General features: G+C 36.1%; 1 protein-coding gene across 3 annotated transcripts in view; it reads left to right on the top strand.

Moving 5' to 3' along the window:
- The window catches only part of Chm (CHM Rab escort protein), a 165,457-nt gene that overhangs the window by 129,110 nt on the left and 16,631 nt on the right, over window positions 1-19,716 (top strand). The window lies entirely within an intron of this gene.

The raw sequence follows: 19,716 nt of genomic DNA, 5'->3' as shown, positions 1-19,716 counted from the left end.
TGGCTAAATCTTCACAGCCATAATTATCTAGTTCTCCAGTGAAGTGGTTTCTGTGACTTTCCCATTTTTTCTATAATTTTTCTTTCTAGGCTGCTTGGTTTCTTCTTTACTTCCTGCTTTAGCTGTTCAGGCTTCTTTAACAAAGTACCTTACATAGGATAATTTATAAGCAACAAAAATTTTATTTTTCACAGTTCTGGAGACTGGGAAGTTTAAGATCTTGGTGCCAGCAACAGTGTGTTTGGTAAGGGCCTGTTTCTCATAGATGGCACCTTCTTTGTGTCCTCAAATGTTAGAAGGGGCCAATAGGATCCTTTGAACGCCTTTTAAGAAGTTAATTAATTTGTCAAATTTATTTTAAATGATACATAAAAACAAATATTTTATATACCCATGAAATATACACTGTGTGATGTTTAAGTCAAGTTAATATTACTTCATGAAACACCATTTCTTTGTGGTGAAAACTTTCAAAATAATTTCTTCTAGGATTTTAAAACATATAATACGGTATTGTTATCTGTCATCCTACTGCATATTTGCACACAAGAGTTCTTGCTTCTGTGTAATTATAACATGGTAGTCATTAATCAACCTTTCTCTAGGCCTTCCTCCCTGCTATTCTTCCAGTATATAGTAACCACCATTCTATTCTCAACTTCTATGAGATCAACTTTTTTAGAGTTGATCATCTCACTCATCTACCTGAGATGATATAGTATATGACTTTCTGTGCATGGCTTATTTCACTTAACATAGTGATCTCTGGTTCTTTCTATGTTGTTACAGATAGCAGGATTTCGTTCTTTTTATGGCTGAAAAGTATTCCAGTATGTATACTTGTACCGCTTTTTTTTTTTTTTTATCTATTTGTCAATTGATGTACACTTAGGTTGTTTCCATTTCTTAGCTATTGTGAATAGTGCTGCAATCAATATGGGAGTGCCAGTATCGTTTCACCTAATTTCATTTCCTTTGGATATGTACCTAGTAGTGAGATTGCTGGATTGCTGGATCATATGGCAATTTTCTTTATAATTCTTTTCAGTAATCTTCATACTGTTTTCCACAGTGGTTGTACTAATTGACCTTTGCACCAACTGTTTGTAAGAGTTACCCATTCTCTACATTATTGCCAGTGTTTCCTAGGGTTTTTTTTTTTTTTTTTTAAATCTTCTTTGATAATAGTCATTTTGAGTGAAGTGAGTTGATATCTCATTGTGTTTTGACTGGCATTTCCATTATGGCTAGTGGTTTTCTTTCATGTACTTGTTATCCCTTTGTATTCTCTTGAAACAATTTTATTCAGGTTATTTGCCCATTATTTAATCTGTGTTTTTTGTTTGTATTGAAATTAAAATTTTGGAATCCTTGACATATTCTGGATCTCAACCCCTTGTTAGAAGTATAATTTGCAAAGATTTTTCTCATTTTCTCCAGATTGTGTCTTCATTTTGTTGATTGTTTCTTTTGCTGTGTAAAACTTTTTAGTTTGGCATAAACTCATTTGTCTCATTTTATTTTTGTTGCCTGTGCATTTGTGTCTTATCCAAAAAATCATGGTGAATTCCAGTGTTTGGAAGTGTATCTCATACGTTTTATTTAATGTAGTTTTGGGTATTTACATTAAAATTTTTAATCCATTTTGAGTTGTCCGCTACATGTCGGCTATTGACATGTAGCATCACTATTGATTTTTACATGTTTTACTACTAAGAGTTTCAGTTACATTCCTCTAGATTTTTTTTTTTTTTTTGTACTTCAGATTGAACTCGAGGGTGTTTAACTACACATCCCTAGCCCCACACCCCACTTTTTGTTATTTTTTTATTTTGAGACAGGGTCTCCTAAATTGCTTAGGCTGGCCTTGATTTTGTGGTCTTCCTGTCTCAGCCTCCCAAGCTGCTGGGATTACAAGCATGTGCCACTGTAACTCCCTGTTCCGCATCTTTATGTTCAATTTTCCCAGCAGCAGTTATTGAAAAGACTGCCTTCTCCATTGTGTTCTTAGTACTGTTGTCTAAAATCAGTTGACCATAGATATTTCAGTTTATTTCTGGGATATTTATTATGTTCCATTAGTCTATGTGCTTGTTTTTATGCCAATACCACACTATGTTGATGACTACAACTTTGTAGTCTCTTTTGAAGTCAGGTAAGATAAAATTGTGCCCCTGATTTGTTTGTTGTTGTTTGTTTGTTTGTTTTTTGGCTCAAGATGGCTTTGTCTATTTGGGATTTTTCATTGTTCCATATTAATTTTTAGGTCTTGGGGCTGGGGTTTGGCTCAGTGGTAGAGTGTTTGTATAGCATGTGTGAGGCACTGGGTTTGATTCTCAGCACCACAAATAAATAAATGAAATAAAGGTCTATTGATAACTAAATAATATTAAAAAAATTTTTTTAGGTCTCTGAAGAATGGCATTGGTAATTCGATAGAGACTGCCTTGAATCTGTAGATTGCTTTGTGTAGTATGGGCATTTTTAACAATATTCTTTCTTTCATCAGGGTTTTATAATTTTTATTATACAAATATTTCAACTCTTTGTTAAATTCATCCCTAGATATTTTATTCTTTATAGCTGTTGCAAATTTGATTGCTTTCTTGATTTCTGTGCCAGATAATCAGCTATAGACATGTAGCGTCACTACTGATTTTTACATGTTGATTTTGTATTCTGCAACTCTGATGAATTCAGTTATTACTTCTAATAGTTTGTTGATGGAGTTTGGGGGGATATATATACATACACACACACACACACACACACACACACACACACACACACACACACATATATATATATATATATATATGAATGAGATTGTGTCATCTGTAAAAAGTGATAATTCAAAGACTTCTTTTCTAATTCGGGTATCTATCTTTTACTTCTTTCTCTGCCTGATTTCTCTGGCTAGACCTTCCAGAAATGTGTTGAATGAAAGTAGCAAAAGTTTATATCCTTGACTTGTTTCATATCTTAGGGAGGAAGCTTTCAGCTTTTCCCCTTTTAATATAATGACATCCATTGGCTTAGTACGAATATCCTTTGTTATGTTGAGGTGTGTTCCTTTTATACTTCATTTGTGCTGTGTATTTTTATCAGGAAGGGATGTTAAAATTTATCAGATGTCTTTTATACATTTATTGAGGTGGTTTTTGCCCTTCATTGTTAATGTGTATGTAAAACATCTTTGTGTCCCTGGAATCAATCCCGCCTGATCATGGTGTGTGATAATCATTTTAATGTACTACTGGATTCAGTTTGCTAGAATTTTTCTTCTGTGTTCATCAAACATATTGGCCTGCAGTTTTCTTTCTTTTTTTTTTTTTTTGTCGACCTTAGCTGATTTTGTTATCATGGTAATGCTGCCCTAAATGAATGCATTTGGAAGAATGCCTTCATGGGCAAAAATTTTTAACTAATTTAGTATCATGAGGGATTAATATGTTTGCCTTTTATATATGTGTGTAAACATATATGTGTGTGTGTGTGTGTGTGTGTGAGAGAGAGAGAGAGAGAGATACACACACACACACAAATATGTGCTTTTACTGGACATCATTTTATAGGAAATGAATTCCAAAGAGATTATACCAGAATAATAGTAGCAGTAGTCATATCCAAATAGTTGCAAGCAACCAAATTGTAGGTTTTTCTTTGTTTCCCTTGATTTTTCTGATTTCTCTACAATAAGAATTTTCCACACCTTATTTAACTGGAGCATTATAATTGCACATAATATGGGATTTGATGTTACATATTGGTTCATGCACAAAATAAAACAATATAATTTGACCAATATCCTTCCCTATGACTTTCCTGCTCCTTTCCATCTTCCCACCCCTTGCTTCCTTTCCTCTATTCTCTTCATCTCCCTTTGCTTTTCATGTGATCACCCCTACCTTTATTTTCCTTTTTCCTCTCTAGTTTCCACATATAAGAGAAAATATATGACCCTTGACCTTCTAAGTTTTGCTTATTTCACTTAACATAATGGTCTCAAGTTCCATCCATTTTCCTGTAAAAACATAATTTTGTTTTTCTTTATGGCTGAATAAAACTCCTATAATAGAAATTTGAAACAGACATTTATGCTAGGAGTATAAGGAATCATCTGCAACATTTGTCATTGTGTGATCAAAATTTGATGTACCCTAAATTCCTTAGTATTTTCATGTTGATTATGTATAATGGAATCCACCATTTTGTTTGCTTATTTCCTGGCTGCTTCAATATATAAATATCTCAAGTGGTCATTAAATTTAAACATCTTCTGTTTTTTCTTCATTTCTATTAAATTTTCCTACCTTATTAAATACTTCCTAAAATTTGAAAAATTGTAACATTAGTCAGCCCTTCCTTGACCCCTTACTCATTTGTCACTCATATTCTGTTCCTGCTTAACTTATTTACTTATGACCCCTTACTCATTTGTCACTCATATTCTGTTCCTGCTTAACTTATTTACTTATGTATATCTATATATTCTCCCATCCCCAAACATTTCTTCCAGTCAGTGAAATTAGAAAATATTTAGAAAAATCTTGCTACTGGTTGAGAAGGACAAAACATACCTCTTGTATTCTAAAGTCATATAGAGCATGAAGTGTTACTGTTACCTTCACATTTTCTAGGCATTATTATAATATTTTAAACATCCTTTGGAAATTGTTTAATTTTCAATATGGTCTCTAATTTGACATTTATGTAGTTATCTTAGTGGCTTTCTAATGTGAGTTATATTTATTCATGGAATCAGTATAAAGAGATCAAAGAACTTCCATAATAATTAAATTCTTCAGAGTACAATTTGTGGCAAGAAATGGTGGAAGAATATCTCTGCCCTATCCAAATATAGGAGATCACCAGTTTGAAATGTATTTGTTGGCTGCATCTGTTAAAGCAATTTGTGATGAGACAAAAAAGTCATTCATCTGAGTAACTGGTGCCTAAACTACTATATAGTTCATCTTTAGGCCTGCTACAAATAAAACTGAACCAAAGAGTTGGCAAGATCCTTTACTGAAGGTCATAGGGTGATATGTATCATTGAAATATTATATAATAATAGCTATTATATAGAATTTTCTGGTGGCCATTCATTATTTTATATTGTTCTTAATTCTATGAAATAAGTATTATTAGTTCCATATTACAGATTATCAAGCTAAAGCTTAAAGAGTTTAATTAGATTGTCTAAGTTCACGCACCTTAGTAAGTGGTTATCTGAGATTCAAATAATTACTTGATTCAGGGCCCACACAGACCACCACTGTGGTGGTGCTGAAATTTTTAAAAATAATGATATTCCCCACCTTTAAATTTTCTTTTTTTTTTTTTAGTTATAAATCATAAACTTTGTGGAACTGGGGTTATGGCTCAGCTGTAGAGCACTTACCTTGCATGTGGGAGACCCTGAGTTCTATCCTCAGCACCATATAAAAATAAATAAGTGAAATAAAGGTATTGTGTCCAACTACAACCAAAAAATAAATATTTAAGAAAAAATCATAAACTTTGTGCCAACCCTAGAATTATAGGATTCTTTTTGTCTAACAATAAAGGAAATATTCTAACATTCTGTGATGATAGTCATGCAGTAAACACTTTTTGAGCTCCCACTAAATGTCGTGCCAGTGGTTATAAATGAATTAGGACTATTGCAAAAATTCAGTGTTTATAAAGCAATTTACAATGTGTGGCAAAGAGTAAGGATATAATAAATGGCAGCTTCTGTTTATAACATGAAGGATAATATGAATGCATTACTAATATACTGGATTACAGATATTACTTACAGCAAAATATTATTCATTTTAATATTATCATGCTTTCCCTTGCCTTTAGGCCTTTGCACATATTGATTTTTTACCCAAGTGTGACCTTGCAAACCAGTTAAATTCTTCTTTATCTTTTCAGATCCTGATTCAAATATTACCACCTTTCCAAGCATTCCCTGACTCATTCATGTAGTTAGATTCTTGTTCCTTTTTCAAATGGAACCCTGCCTGTACTTTCTTCTAGGTTAACATTTATTCCATTTTAATAATAATGATATGTATCAAGCATTAAGTACTTACACTGTGCATGCACATGGTCAATTCAATTTATTCTTCACAGGTGTGAGATAGGCCCATTTTCTTTTCTATTATTCAAATTAGGAAACTGAGGCACAGAGAAGGTAAATAATTTCTCCAATGGCTGAGAGAAGCAGAATTTTGAATGCAGGCAGTCAGGTTCTACTGCCCACACTTTTTGCTACTCTACTGCTTCTCAGAGCAATCACAGCATCATTATCTTTGCAATTCTAGTCCAGAAATTAGTATTTGGAACATGGCTTATAATTTCTATTCCTAAAACAAGTACGTTTTGCTTAGCACCATTGAATAAAAGAAAATAAACCACATGCAAAGTCTTGCTGCTGCTGCTTTTTGTTTGTTTGTTCATGAGGATGAAGTTTTACTTTTTTTAAATTTTGTGGTTGCAGATGGACAGAATGCCTTTATTTTATTTTTTAATGTGGTGCTAAGGATCAAACCCAGGTGTTGGGTGCTGAGTTCGATCCTTAGTACTGCCTAAAAATAAACAAATAAAATAAAGGCATACTGTCCATCTACAACTACAAAATATTATTTAAAAAAGTATCTCCTCCTGTCTGAGATGTTTTACTTTTTGATCAATAAATCCTTTTTCTTGATCTCTCTACCTTCCCAGCTTTACCTTCTACCTTCCTAGCCTTACCTTCTGCCTCTAGTAATGGATTTTCTACTGTCCCTATAAGATTATTATTTTCTAATTTTTAAAATGTATACCTTTATTTTATTTACTTATTTATATGTGGTGCTGAGGATCAAACTCAGTGCCTCACACATGCTAGGCCAGTGCTCTACCACTGAGCTACAACCGTAGCCCAGGTTAAATGTTTTATATTCCACATATAATCAGATTATTCAGTATTGGTCTTTTTGTACCTGGACCATTTCATTTAGCCTATTATGTTCAAATTCCATCCATTCTGTTTTGGATGACAAAATGTCCTTCTTTTTAAGGCTATTTTTATATTTGTGTGTGTGTGTGTGTGTATCTGTGTCTGTATACCATATTTTCACCTAAACCATCTATCTTTCTTGTTGTTTTTGTAGTTTTGGGAAATGATCCCAGGACCCCAAGCATCCTAAGTAATTGTTCTCTCTCAATGAACTATGCCCCAAACTCAACCATATTTTCTTTATCCATTCATCCATTGATAGACACATTGCTTTCATGTTTTGGCTATTGTGAATAGTGCCACATTAACAGGGTTATAGATTTCCCTTCCAATGGAGTTATTTCAATTCTTTTGGCTACATATCCAGAAGTTGGATTGCTGGATCATACTGGATTTCATTCATGTCTGATTTAGCATAGTTCATTTTTTTAACCATACCAATCTATAGGTAAAGATGTATTTTCCTTTTAAAATGTTACTGATTTTAAAGTTATTTTCCCACTTAAATAAATATGAGAAAATGAGAGCATTTAACTTTGTTATAGTTCTTCTGCTCTTAGCTAGTGAGAGTTTTACATGTTATTCTTTCTGAGCACATACTAAGAACTCAGATATTGACTAATTCTGACGCTCAGTTTGTCTTTGTCTCTGTTCATTACATGTTTCTCAAATTAGCACATTCTTAAATCAGCATCTTTTTTGTCTTCTCATTGAAAACAGGGTAGAAATTTAAGACAGTTTACTGTATAATTCAGGGTTCACCTGTACTGTGGTACTTGTTATTCACTGTGTCACATTTAATAGAGTATAATACACAAAATTTATTTCATAGTCTTTGTGAAAGAGGATCTTATATGTTAGGCATCATACAATAAGATGCAATGTGTAATTCTCTTGGAGTTTCCTACCTTTCAACAATTGTAATTTTTTCTTTTTAAAATCACACTTTATATACTTTTAGCGGGGTACCAATGATTGAACCCAGGGGTGCTTAACCACTGAGTCACATCCCCAGCACTTTTTGTGTTTTATTTTGAGATAGGGTCTTGATAATTTGCTTAGGCCCTAAATAAGTTGCTGAAGCTAGCTTTGAATTTGCAATCCTCCTGCCTCAGCCTTTGAGTCACTGGGACTTTGTAGACTTTTTATTCTTTATCCCATGCTGTGCAAATGCTGCCACATAGTCTTAAGTGTGTGACCAATAATATACTTAAGACATTAAAGTACCTTGATTGTTTATAGTCACTTTGACTGTTTAGTCTCTAACAACTTTTCACTGATGTTGCATTGCTTTAAATTTAGCTTGATTTGGAATTTGTAAAACTCTTAGGAAATCCTACCCTCATATCATAGGGAATTGTGTATAGGAAAAGAACTTGCAAGGCAAATAAATAGTTCAGTTAACAGAGGAGATATGTATTAATATGCTATTTTATAGTGGTAAACAGGCCTGTTTAAAATTCCAGCTTTTACTTACTACTTGACTGATCTTATGCAGGTTACTTAATCCTTCAGCATCCTCCTTAGCATCCCTATGTATACAATAAGGATTATGATAGTATTTACCTCAGGATTGTTATCAGGATCAAATTAATATGAACAGGTCATGGCATTTAAAGTACTTATTAAATGTTAGTTTTTACTTTAAAACTAAATGCAGAGTAGAAACTGGAAGAGTCATAGGAGTATGTTGTAGCAAATGAATGGAAGCCCCTAGAGACATATTAGTGGGCTGAGCCAAAGATTGCCCTTCATTATTTTTTTTAAAATCATTCTAAAATCAGACATCCAGCTCGTGTAACAGATGTCTGCAGCAGAAATTAATATCCAGAATATATAAGGAATTAAAAACCCACTAACAAAAAACAATTCAGTTTCAAAATGGGCAATTGATATGAGTAGGTACTTCTCAAAAGAAGAAATTCAGATATTGGGTTGCTTTTGTTTTTGTTTGTAATGCTTGAGATTAAACCCAGAGCCTCAAGAATGCTATGCTAACACTTTACCACTGAGCTACCCTCTTAGTTCCCAAAAAATTTATGAAAAATTTTCAACATAATTAGCCATCAAGAAAATGCAAATCAAAGCCACAGTAACATACCATCTCATCCCAGTTTGAATGGCTTTTATCAAAAAGACAAGAAGTACCAAATGCTTTTGTGCATGTGGAAAAAAGGGAACTCTTATTCAGCATTGGAACTGTATATTGTACAGTCATTATGGAGAACAATATGGAGGTTCCTCAAAAAACAAACGGTAGATCTATATGATTCAACTATCCTATTTCTAGATATATAAGGAAATGAAATTAGTAAATCAAAGATATAACCTATACAACTTCATTTATTGCTGTACTGTTCACAGTATCTAAAACATGAAATCAACCTAGACATCCATTAGTGGATGAATGGGTAAAGACAATATACTACACATACATAAGGAAATATTTTCAGCCATAAAATAATAATATCCTATAATTTGCAGAAAATGGATGGAACTTGAAGACATTATGTTAAGTGTGATAAGTCAGACACAGAAAGACACTGCATAAGTGTCATAAGTGGAAGCTAAAAAAAAAAGTTGATCCGAATCTATAATAGTGATTGCTAGAGGTTGGGAAAGGTTGAAGGAGAGGAGAAAGAGAGGGAGTTTGGATAGTGTGTATCAAAATACAGGTATTACAAGTATTTTGTTTAAGTTTTCTGTATCTTAGTTCAATTTGGGGAGGTCATATGTCTCTAGGAATTTCTCCTTTTTTGGGGGGGGGGATGTCAGGGATTTAACCCAGGGGCACTTTACCACTGAGCCATATCCCTAGACCTTTTTTTTAAATATATTTTTCTTAGAAACAGGGTCTCATTGAGTTACTTAGGGCCTCACTAAGTTGCTGAGGCTGGCTCTGAACTTGCAATTCTCCTGCCTCAGCCTCCCAAGCTGTTGGGATTACAGGCGTGTGCCACCATGCCCGGTAAATACTTCCATATCTTGAAGATTTTATAGCTTATTGTATTATAAATTTTCAAAATAGTTTCTGATGATTCTCTGGATTGCAGTAGTGTCTCTGGTGATATATCCTTTTTCATCTCAAAGTTTGTTAATTTGAGTTCTTTTCCCTTCTTTCTTTTGGATAGTTTGCCTAAAGGTTGTTTTCCTTTAAAATCATTTGCGCATAAACAAAACATCTCTGTAGCCCTTGTACTTGACATTCAAGTTCATGTGCTTTATACTTCATATTCTAGACACTTTGGAATATTTAAGTACATACTAATCAGTAAGTAACAGCTGTTTTAATCAATTTCAATCTGATATGAGAGGAAGTTATTTATGATATGATTATATATTTTAATATATAATATGAATATTATGTATATAAAATAATGAATATTATAGAATCCTTTTTGAAACTGATATACATACTCTTTTCTGCTTTTACTACTATAAAATTGAGTTTCGATAATGATTTAAAGCAATTTACTGTGCCTTTTTTTTCTATAAGTTGTCTGATTTTTCCTCATGATCTTAAGTTGGTATTCTAGAGATTTTTTTTTCCTTAAATTCTGCTATTAAAGTACAGTTTAACTCCGTAATTTTTTTTCCATGGTTGGGTTAGAAAAACAAATTGTGTGTCATATACCATTTAGTTCCTCAGTTGGTACCTTAAGGAAAATGGGCTTTCTAACCTTTTTTATCTTATTGACTCTATTATATTCTTGCTTGTACTTTATGACATGACTTATATTTCACCTTTATGCATATATAAAAGATAACTTATGAGCCATACAAATATACATAAATTATGTTTTCTAGTTAGGTTGTACAACAAAACACAATTGTTAACTACCTTTACATCAAGATTCTTTCAAAGCATTTGGAACAGTTTTGCCTATTGTATAGAGTGAATGACTGCTGTTTGTGATTACCTCAGAAGCTTGAAGAATGGAATTCTTTTCTTTCTCAGTGATCATTTACTTAGGTTTTATAGCCATTTGTTAACACCATTAGTTTTTGGTTTAAAATCTGTCATCACTGAAAAAATCATGGTTATAATAAGAAGTTGGCTTCATAAAATTTTAGACTATTAGAGGCCTTTTGATAACTAATTTTGTACCTTCTGTTTAGTCATGAAGACACTGAGGTCAGAGAGAGAAACTCACTTAACCAAGTGTTTCTGGAGAGCAGAAGTAAAACCAGACCCACATATTCATCCTATACTATGTAGCTTTGCTACTGTACATTAGGCTTGTTACTTTTAAATATGCTCATATAATTGGATTAAACAAAAGGGAATGTAGGAAAGGGAGGGGATGTGAATAGAAAAGATAGTAGAATGAAGAGCATATAACTTTTCTATGTTCATATTTGAATACATGACCAGTGAAACTCCACATCATGTCCAACTGCAAGAACAGGATCCTATTTAGAATAAGTTATGCTCCATGTATGTATAATATGTCAAAATACACTCTACTGTCATGTATACCTAAAAAGAACAAATTTTTAAAAATGTGCACATTTTTCTAATTCTGAGTAGACATCTCATTTATCATATGTTTCAAAACAATAACCTGTGGTATAGATCAGTATTCCAAACCAGGTTTTGAAGATCTGAAAATATGTTATTATTTCTAGCTTTGTGTCAAGTGATTTCTGACTTCTCCCTTTCAGATCCTTTTTTTTTTTTCTTATGATGCTGATTGTAACTGACATTCCATTCATCAAAGTTTTTCAAGGATTACTCTTACATTTAGGAAATAAGCTTATTTTGAACTAATGTTTCTTAAATGCCTATACAAAATTTAAGTGTATTACCAGTATAGGAATTTTGATAGAGAATATATTGTGTTATATTTCTTTAGCCCAGTATGCCTTTAAGTGCTTTCTAAACGAAGTAAAAGGAGCATGGTTTATAAAAGGTAGAGTTAAGATTTAATTTTTGTGTCAGTTATAAGATCGCATGACACCTGTGGGAAATGTTTCCTCTTCTGCTGCATATGCCACAGTCTTAGTAATAATTGTCAGTTGGTGTTAATGAAATGTAACACTTTTAGGAATGTGTTTGCCCATCTGATCTAATTTGTGCTTGTTGTTTGCCTTTGAGCAAATTAAGTCTGTGGAGATGACACAGGATGTAAAGAAGTATTTCACATAGAGAGTTAATGTTATTCAAAACATGACAATATATTCTCCAGGTTTAGTTGGTTTTTTTTGTTTTGTTTTTTGATTTTTTAAATTTTTTTATTGTTGGTTCAAAACATTACAAATTTCTTGATATATCCTATTTCACACTTTGATTCAAGTGGGTTATGAACTCCCATTTTTACCCCATATACAGATTGCAGAATCACATCAGTTACACATCCATTGATTTACTAATTTACTCTTTTTTTTTAATTTTTTATTGTTGGTTGTTCAAAACATTACAAATTTCTTGACATATCATATTCCACACTTTGATTCAAGTGGGTTATGAACTCCCACCTTCACCCCATACACAGATTGCAGAATCACATCAGTTACACAACCATTGATTTACATATTGCCATACTAGTGTCTGTTGTGCTCCTCTGCCTTTCCCATCCTCCACCATCCCACCTCTCCCCTCCCCTCCCCTCCTCTCTCTCTCTACCCCCTCCACTGTATAACCCTGAGGGTCTCCTTCCATTTCCATGCAATTTCCCTTTTCTCTCCCTTTCCCTCCCACCTCTCATCCCTGATAAATGTCAATCTTCTTCTCCTGCTCTTCGTCCCTACTCTGATCTTAGTTACTCTCCTTATATCAAAGAAGACATTTGGCATTTGTTTTTTAGGGATTGGCTAGCTTCACTTAGCATAATCTGCTCTAATGCCATCCATTTCCCTGCAAATTCTATGATTTTGTCATTTTTTAATGCAGAGTAATACTCCATTGTGTATAAATGCCACATTTTTTTTATCCATTCATCTATCGAAGGGCATCTAGGTTGGTTCCACAGTCTTGCTATTGTGAATTGTGCTGCTATGAAAATCGATGTAGCAGTGTCCCTGTAGCATGCTCTTTTTAGGTCTTTAGGGAATAGACCAAGAAGGGGAATAGCTGGGTCAAATGGTGGCTCCATTCCCAGCTTTCCAAGCAATCTCCATACTGCTTTCCAAATTGGCTGCACCAATTTGCAGTCCCACCAGCAATGTACAAGTGTACCCTTTTCCCCACATCCTCGCCAGCACTTGTTGTTGTTTGACTTCCTAATGGCTGCCAATCTTACTGGAGTGAGATGGTATCTTAGGGTGGTTTTGATTTGCATTTCTCTGACAGCTAGAGATGGTGAGCATTTTTTCATGTACTTGTTGATTGACTGTATGTCCTCCTCTGAGAAGTGTCTGTTCAGGTCCTTGGCCCATTTGTTGATTGGGTTGTTTGTTCTCTTATTGTCTAATTTTTGGAGTTCTTTGTATACTCTGGATATTAGGGCTCTATCTGAAGTGTGAGGAGTAAAGATTTGTTCCCAGGGTGTAGGCTCCCTATTTACCTCTCTTATTGTTTCTTTTGCTGAGAAAAAACTTTTTAGTTTGAGTAAGTCCCATTTGTTGATTCTAGTTATTAACTTTTATGCTATGGGTGTCCTATTGAGGAATTTGGAGCCTGACCCCACCGACTGTAGATCGTAGCCAACTTTTTCTTCTATCAGATGGCGTGTCTCTGATTTGATATCAAGCTCCTTGATCCATTTTGAATTAACTTTTGTGCATGGCGAGAGAAAGGGATTCAGTGTCATTTTGTTGCATATGGATTTCCAGTTTTCCCAGCACCATTTGTTGAAGATGCTATCCTTCCTCCATTGCATGCTTTTAGCCCCTTTATCAAATATAAGATAGTTGTAGTTTTGTGGATTGGTTTCTGTGTCCTCTATTCTGTACCATTGGTCCACCCGCCTGTTTTGGTACCAGTACCATGCTGTTTTTGTTACTATTGCTCTGTAGTATAGTTTGAAGTCTGGTATCGCTATACCGCCTGATTCACACTTCCTGCTTAGCATTGTTTTTGCTATTCTGGGTCTTTTATTTTTCCATATGAATTTCATGATTGCTTTCTCTATTTCTACAAGAAATGCCGTTGGGATTTTGATTGGCATTGCATTAAACCTATAGAGAACTTTTGGTAATATCGCCATTTTGATGATGTTAGTTCTGCCTATCCATGAACAGGGTATATTTTTCCATCTTCTAAGATCTTCTTCTATTTCTCTCTTTAGGGTTCTGTAGTTTTCATTGTATAAGTCTTTCACCTCTTTTGTTAGGTTGATTCCCAAGTATTTTATTTTTTTTTAAGATATTTTGAATGGAGTGGTTGTCCTCATTTCCATTTCAGAGGATTTGTCGCTGATATACAGGAATGCCTTTGATTTATGCGTGTTGATTTTATATCCTGCCACTTTGCTGAATTCATTTATTAGCTCTAATAGTTTCTTTGTAGACCCTTTTGGGTCTGCTAGGTATAGAGTCATGTCATCAGCAAATAGTGATAATTTAAGTTCTTCTTTTCCTATTTTGATGCCTTTAATTTCTTTCGTCTGTCTAATTGCTCTGGCCAGTGTTTCGAGAACTATGTTGAACAGAAGTGGTGAGAGAGGGCATCCCTGTCTTGTTCCAGATTTTAGAGGGAATGCCTTCAGTTTTTCTCCATTCAGAATGATGCTAGCCTGAGGCTTAGCATAGATTGCTTTTACAATATTGAGGTATGTTCCTGTTAGCCCTAGTTTTTCTAGAGTTTTGAACATAAAGGGATGCTGTACTTTGTCGAATGCTTTTTCTGCATCTATCGAGATGATCATATGGTTCTTATTTTTAAGTCTATTGATGTGGTGAATAACATTTATTGATTTCCGTATATTGAACCAGCCTTGCATCCCAGGGATGAGTCCTACTTGATCATGGTGCACAATTTTTTTTATATGTTTTTGTATCCGATTCGCCAGAATTTTATTGAGGATTTTTGCATCTAGGTTCATTAGAGATAATTGGTCTGTAGTTTTCTTTCTTTGAAGTGTCTTTGTCTGGTTTAGGTATCAGGGTGATGTTGGCCTCATAGAAAGAATTTGGAAGTTCTCCCTCTTTTTCTATTTCCTGAAGTAGCTTGAAAAGTATTGGTATTAGTTCTTCTTTAAAGGTTTTGTAAAACTCTGCTGTATACCCATCCGGTCCTGGGCTTTTCTTAGTTGGTAGTCTTTTTATGGTTTCTTCTATTTCCTCAATTGATATTGGTCTATTTAGGTTGTCTATATCCTCCTGACTCAATCTGGGCAGATCATATGACTTAAGAAATTTATCTATGCCTTCACTATCTTCTAATTTATTGGAGTATAAGGATTCAAAATAGTTTTTGATTATCTTCTGTATTTCTGAAGTGTCTGTTGTGATATTGCCTTTTTCATCCCGTATGCTAGTAATTTGAGTTCTCTCTCTTCTTCTCTTCGCTAGCATGGCTAAGGGTCTGTCGATTTTGTTTATTTTTTCAAAGAGCCAACTTTTAGTTTTGTCAATTTTTTCAATTGTTTCTTTTGTTTCGATTTCATTAATTTCTGCTCTGATTTTAATTATTTCTTGCCTTCTACTTCTTTTGCTGTTGTTTTGCTCTTCTTTTTCAAGGATTTTGAGATGAAGTATGAGATCATTTATTTGTTGGTTTTTTCTTTTTTTAAGGAATGAACTCCAAGCAATGAATTTTCCTCTTAGAACTGCTTTCAATGTGTCCCATAGATTCCGATATGTTGTGTCTGTGTTTTCATTTATCTCTAAGAATTTTTTAATTTCCTCCTTGATGTCTTCTATAACCCATTGATCATTCAGTAACCTATTGTTAATTCTCCAAGTGATGCATGATTTTTCCTTCCTTCTTTTATCGTTGATTTTCAGTTTCATTCCATTATGATCAGATAAGATGCATGGTATTATCTCTACTCCTTTATATTGTCTAAGAGTTGCCCTGTGACATAATATATGATCTGTTTTTGAGAAGGATCCATGTGCTGCTGAGAAAAAAGTGTAACTGCTTGATGTTGGGTGGTATATTCTATATATGTCAATTAAGTCTAGGTTATTAATTGTGGTATTGAGTTCTATAGTTTCCTTATTCAACTTTTGTTTGGAAGATCTGTCCAGTGGTGAGAGAGGTGTGTTGAAGTCTCCCATGATTATTGTATGGTGCTCTATTAGACTCTTGAACTTGAGAAGAGTTTGTTTGATGAACATAGCTGCACCATTGTTTGGGGCATATATATTTATGATTGTTATGTCTTGTTGGTGTATGGTTCCCTTGAGCAGTATGTAGTGTCCCTCTTTATCCCTTTTAATTAACTTTGGCTTGAAATCTATTTTATTTGATATGAGTATGGACACTCCTGCTTGTTTCCGAAGTCCATATGAGTGATATGATTTTTCCCAACTTTTCACCTTCAGCCTATGTATGTCTTTTCCTATCATATGCGTCTCCTGTAGGCAGCATATTGTTGGGTCTTGTTTTGTGATTCATTCTACTAGCCTGTGTCTCTTAACTGGTGAGTTTAAGCCATTAACATTTAGGGTTATTATTGAGATATGGGTTGTTCTTCCAGCCATATTTGTTTATTTCTGATACTAAACATGGTTTCTTTTCCTCTTTGATTATTTTCCCCCCTTTACTGTCCTACCTCCCACTGTTGGTTTTCATTGTTATTTTCCATTTCCTCTTCCTGTAATGTTTTGCCAAGGATGTTTTGAAGAGATGGTTTTCTAGCTGCAAATTCTTTTAACTTTTGTTTATCGTGGAAGGTTTTAATTTCATCTTCCATCCTGAAGCGTAATTTCGCTGGATAAACAATTCTTGGTTGGAACTCATTTTCTTTCAGTGTTTGAAATATGTTATTCCAGGATCTTCTAGCTTTCAGAGTCTGTGTTGAAAGATCAGCTATTATACTGATTCGCTTACCCCTAAATGTAATCTGCTTCCTTTCTCTTGTAGCTTTTAAAATTCTCTCCTTATTCTGTATGTTTGGCATCTTCATTATAATGTGTCTAGGTGTGGATCTCTTATGATTTTGCACATTCGGCTTCCTGTAGGCTTCTAGGATTTGGGATTCTGTCTCATTTTTCAAATCTGGGAAGTTTTCTCATATTATTTCATTGAATAGATTGCTCATTCCTTTGGTTTGTACCTCTATACCTTCCTGTATCCCAATGACTCTTAAGTTTGGTCTCTTTATGTTATCCCATATTTCTTGGATGTTCTGCTCATGGTTTCTTAACAGTCTTGCTGAGCTGTCTATGTTCTTTTCAAGTTGAAATACTTTGTCTTCATTGTCTGATGTTCTATCTTCTAAGTGTTCTACTCTGCTGGTAGTATTCTCCATTGAGTTTTTAAGTTGGTTTATTGCTTCCTGCATTTCTAGGATTTCTGTTTGTTTGTTTTTTATAACCTCTATCTCCCTGTATAGTTGATCCTTTGCTTCCTGGATTTGTTTGCGTAATTCATTGTCGAAGTGATCTTTCATTGTCTGATTTTGCTGTCTAATGTCTTCCTTGATACTCCAGATCATCTGAAGCATGTATATCCTGAATTCTTTATCTGACATTCCATCTGCTGCAGCTGTTACCTCTTCTAAAGTTGAGTTGACCTGCATTGCTTGTGGTCCTTTCTTTCCTTGTCTTTTCATACTGCTTGCGTATCTTTCCTGCAGGCGCAGGCGGCGGCTCTGCTATCTCCTTATTCCAATTGGGGTGTCGTGACTACCACACCGGCAGGTCACTGGGCCTGTTCTGGGAGCTGGCGGCGGCTCTGTTCTGCCCCTACTGCAATTGGGGTGACGAGTGTACCACGCCGGTAGGCCACCGGGCCTGATCCGCCGGTCGGTTGCAGGTTTGCCTACCCTGCATGCGCTGGCGGCGGCTCTACTCTGCCCCTACTCCAAATGGGGTGACGTGTCTGTCGTACCGGCAGGCTACTGGGCCTGTCCCGCTGGTCGGTCGCAGATCTGCCCACCTTTCGGGCACGGGTGGTGGCTCTGCTCTGCCCCTACTCCAATTGGGGTGTCGTGACTACCCCGCCGGCAGGTCGCTGGGCCTGTTCCTGGCACGGGTGGCGACTCTGCTCTGCCCCTACTCCAATTAGGGTGATGTGTGTACCACGCCGGCAGGCTCCTGGGCCTGATCCGCCGGTCTGTCGCAGGTCTGCCTACCTTGCAGGTGCGGGCGGCGGATCTTCCCTGCCCCTCCTACCACGCCTGTGGACCGCTGGGCCTGATCTGCAGGTTGGTCACAGGTCTGCTCACCCTGCGCGCACGGGTGGCGGTTCCGCTCCGCCCCCACTCCAATTGGTGTCACGTTACCACCACACCGGCAGGGCCTGATCCGGGCTTGGGCGAAGGATCTGCTCTGCCCCTACTCCAGTTGGGGTGACGTGTGTACCACGCTGGCAGGCCGCTGGGCCTGACCCGCCAGTCTGTCACAGGTCTGCTTACCTTGCAAGCGCGGGCGGCGGCTCTGCCCTGCCCCTCCTATCACGCCCGTGTACCACTGGGTCGCGGGTCTGCCCACCTTGCCGGCGCGGGTGGTGGCTCCGCTCCGCCCCCTCTCCAATTGGGGTCCCGCGGTCACCACGCCGGCGAGCTGCTGGGCCTGCTCCGGGCGCTGGCGGCGGCCCGGCTCCTCCCCTCTGGCTCGATGACAAATCGAGAGAGACTCGGGTGTCTGTGCCTCACCCCCCCTACCAGGAGACCAACTGTTTCTTTCGCCGCTGGTATTGATGAAGTTCTCTCCTCCGCTGCTTTCTGATGACATCAGATCTCTGCCATGTTGGTATCCTATGCGAATGGCAGCATTTCGTTCCCCTTGCCGGGCCACCAAAGCAACGGGTGAGTCCTGACCGGCCCTCAGCAGGACCCGGACCGAGAAGCAGTTTCCGCGGGTTCCTAGACCTGGGCCAGGGCAGTTCCGGGAGCCGGAACTCGGCCTCTCCGTGCTCGGTGTATGCTCCGATAAGAGCAGGCTCCAAGAAGCAGCCCCCGTGGGCTCAGTTCCGGGAGCCGGAACTCCCAGGTTTAGTTTTGAATTTACCATGGGCCCAAGGTGTTCAGACTTTTTGCTCATCTACCCCTTGAATACTTTTAAGTTCACATATACAATTTTTCTTCAGAAGGCTCAAATAACTGCAGAGTATAATTGCAGAGTATAAATTTATAAATAAATTCTAACATTATAAATATCTATTTGTAGTAGTAAAACTGTAATAATGTTCTTTTAAATGTATTCATGGAATCTGAGTAGCAAGGTTATTTGATATCCACAATAATCAATTTAAAAAAAATAAAAGGAGTTTTAGAAACTTTTTGGTGTAGTAAGTTTTTAAATATTAAAAATTTTGGATCATATAATTATTATTTGCAAAAATAATCAATGTCCTAATGTATTACATTTTTATAAATATTCAACACCAAAAGTAAAATTTGTTGATGTATTATTTCTTAATGAAGTGGAAAGAGGTGAAGTTCAACATCTGGAAAATGATTCCCTTGTAGTTATTATACCTTGCCAAAAGTCCTTGTGTATTCTTGTGCACATGCCAGTTTGAAGACTGCTGACTTAAATGACTATCTCTGCCTTCTGTAGGCCATTATGACAATCACAAATGTCTTTTAGTGTCCAAGGACAGGCACTCTGCAGACTGACCACCTGGGCTTGAATTCCAGCTCTTAGTCCCAGCTCGTTCTTTTATT

Source organism: Marmota flaviventris, chromosome X (genome assembly GCF_047511675.1).
Source record: "Marmota flaviventris isolate mMarFla1 chromosome X, mMarFla1.hap1, whole genome shotgun sequence".
Taxonomy (NCBI): domain Eukaryota; kingdom Metazoa; phylum Chordata; class Mammalia; order Rodentia; family Sciuridae; genus Marmota; species Marmota flaviventris.
This window is presented reverse-complemented; position numbering and strand designations above follow the sequence as displayed.